Raw genomic sequence first — 3,287 nt, 5'->3', positions numbered from 1 at the left:
GTGGTGTGAACGGGAGTGGGGAGCGTGCACAGGTGGAGAGTGTGGTGTGAACGGGAGTGGGGAGCATGCACAGGTGGAGGGTGTGGTGTGGATGGGAGTGGGGAGCGTGCACAGGTGGAGAGTGGTGTGGACGGGAGTGGGGAGCATGCACAGCCGGCGTTCCTGCTGGTGGACAGGGGAAAGCTTGTGTTCTCTGGCACCGAGCCACCGCTACCAGTCAGGATTCCTTGCCTAGTAAGACACTGCCCCTGCCTTTCTCCTGTCCGGTTCTCCCTCCCTCTGACCCGCCCTTGCTGGAGGGAGATGATGGCCACCTGGACATCACGGAGTAGCCAGCCAGGATTCCCTCCTCTCACCTTGCCTCTGCTGGGTGGTAGGCATGGGCGCTCTACAATTCTGGAGCCCTTTTCCTGCCCTCTCTGCCCGCAGATCCAGCCCTTCTTCAGCAGCTGCCTCAATGACTGCCTCAGACACTCCGTGACTGTTTCCTGCCCAGAAATGCCAGACACTCCAGGTAGGGGACATGCAGCTGTCCCAGGCCATACTGGGAGTGCAAGTGGTTGAGGGCCCCCAGCCTGCACTGCGTCCTCACCTGGTTCTGGGGAGTGGTTAGGGAGGAGAGTAACTTGGAGTCCTTCAGGCCTGAAGTGTGGAGTGGGGCTTTAGAGTGTCACTCCCTGGGGCTAGACTCCTGGCTGGCTGGCTTTCATTAGCTATGTAGCCTTAGGCAAAATACTTAATCTTTCTGATCCGCAACTTTCTGGACTGGAAAATGGGGTGGTTTTTATCCTAGAGCCCTAGTTCTGCGCCATGCACTGAGCGCGGTGCTCCAGCATGCTGTCCATTTTTTATTCTCACTCACTGTGAATCATGATACCATGAAGTGGAGGATCCCCCACCCCAAACCCCAGGTTCATGGATGAGGAAATTGAGGCACAGAGATGTTGAATAACTTGTCCAAGATCACACACCAGGGACGCTGTTTTCAAAAGTCACATGCCCTAATGCACAGGAGGCTGCGGCCACATGCTCACCAGAGGGCGCGTACATGGAGCCAGGCTGGAAGGAGAACCCAGCCTCCCAAGGAGGAGGCAAGGTGTCTCCTTAGACCAACAACTCACGTGTCTCTTGTAGATGGTTTCATTAAGTTTAACCTGGATCTAAAGCGCCTGGTGCTGGGCCAACGTCATTAAAACCCTCAAGGGACGTCCATTGTGTTTTTTGTGATGCCTGGGAAGCGTTAAGAATTCCTTTTCTCTCTGTTCTCATTGCAGAACCAATTCCAGGTAAGCTTGGATCTCTCTCCGACAGCACTGCAGCCCTCAGGGGACATTCCCCAGGGGCCACTTAAGAAGTCCCTGCCTCAGCCAGGCAGACAAGGCTGAACTGAGGCCAGCCCAGAGGCGGGGGTGAGACCATGGTTTGTCGTGGTAGGGCCAAAGAGGACAGAGCCTGGGGCTGGGGAGAGGGGCTGGGGGCCTTAGGGCGGGCAGGGCAGGCCCCGTCGCGTCGCGTCACTCACGCTGTTCTGCTCACCGCAGACTACATGCCTCTGTGGTTGTACTGGTTCATCACGGGCATCTCCGTCCTGCTGGTGGGCTCCGCCATCCTGCTGATCGTCTGCATGACCTGGAGGCTAGCCGGTAAGGGCTGGGGCTCCGGCCGTCCTGGAGTCAGCACCTCAAATACCAGCACCACCACTCACTACCAGGGCAAATCGCTTTATTCTCTGAGCCTCAGGTTCTTGCTTGAGAACCATGTCATAAAGCTGTTGTAAGGACTGAGTGAAATAAGACCCAGGAATTCTTAGCACAGAACCTGGCATGTGCTATTTGCACAGTATCTGTTAGCCACAATTATATTTGTTGTTATTAAATGTAATATTATTAAAATCAACAGGTTGGAAAGAGCCAGAGTGAAGTTTCCCTGTGTCAGGAATGACCAACCAGGCAGGCGGAGCAGCCCGAACAACCCCATCCTGCAGCCACCAGACGTGGACATCTGGGGTCAGGGAGAATAGTGAGGGTCAGCATCGGGTGATAGAGAAGGCTCCGGCTGCCCTGAGCCATAGGGGTAGACCCCAGCCCCACGTCATTAGCCTTGTAGTCACAGGCCAGTTACTTAACACACCATGGATTCACTTTTCTTTTCTGTAAAATATACTTATAATGCCTTCCTCTCAGGGCTGTGACGAAGGTTAAATGAGTAGCTGAGGAAGGCGCTTGCTGGTGGGGATTAGTACATACCGGTTCCTTCTCCCACCCGCAGCCCTCTGCTGGCCAAGTCCTAAGCCGGGAGAACGCAGGCCTCCCGGTTGGGGCCTCAGCCCTTCCCTGCCCCACCATGACCCTAGGCTGCTCCTTCCCTCATCTGGGAAGCTGTTTCCACCCTCTCCTAGGCTCGTGAGGATTAGGTGTTCATCATCATTATTGTGTGGTGGACAGATAACCAGCCAGGCATGGGAGGACCTATGGGAGGTTCCAGTAACATTCAGTAGCATCTCGGCCAATGCTCCATAGGCTGTGCAGCTCTCGAAAGGTTTGGGGCGGGGCGGCGGCGGTGCTTTGGGTTTCCTTTCTGCTGTTGCACTTCTGTTTTCCGAAGTGCCCCGCACCACCATGGGGTGAAGGCAAGGAGGAGCCTTGCTGGTTATTTGGCTGTCTTGACAGTTCTGGGGAAGAGCTGAAAGGGTTAGGATTGAGATGAAGGTTCTAAGTCATTTGCTGAATCATCTGTGGATCGCAGTCATCCCAGCTGTCACTAAGGAGTTAACTCCTGCAGAGCAGTTTTTTCATCACATCTCCCAGGGGAACAGTTGCTTAAGTATGGGGGTTCCCCTTCCTCACCTCAAAAATACCAGGAGGAAATGCTGCAAGCAGCCTGGTGGGGCTGCTTCTGGAAGGAAGTGTGGTAAGATGCATGCCTTCTGCACAGACACCTTTGGGGAAGAGGTTTCCCTCAGGTGGAGTCAGTTCCGGGTGGCCAAATTTCAGGGAGACACAGCAGACCAGGACCGTAATGAGGAACCAGGGTGGACCTCCCGTCCCCCGGCACTGGGGGTCCCAGCTGGATCGCTACAAAAATAATAACTGTGGCCCCAGTTGACTATGTACAACATTCCAGGCACTTCACATACTCACACTCATTTAATAGCCATTAAACGAGAGCAAATATAGACCCGTTTCACCGAGGAAGAAGCTGCATTTCGGAGGCACTAGTAACTGCTCCGGGTCATGGTGCTCGTCGTGGCAGACCCGGGATTCATGCCTGTGCGATCACCTAGCACG

The sequence above is a fragment of the Mandrillus leucophaeus genome, unplaced genomic scaffold, assembly GCF_000951045.1.
Source record: "Mandrillus leucophaeus isolate KB7577 unplaced genomic scaffold, Mleu.le_1.0 Scaffold270, whole genome shotgun sequence".
Taxonomy (NCBI): Eukaryota; Metazoa; Chordata; class Mammalia; order Primates; family Cercopithecidae; genus Mandrillus; species Mandrillus leucophaeus.
The sequence above is the reverse complement of the archived record's forward strand: the minus strand, read 5'-3'. Positions refer to the sequence as shown.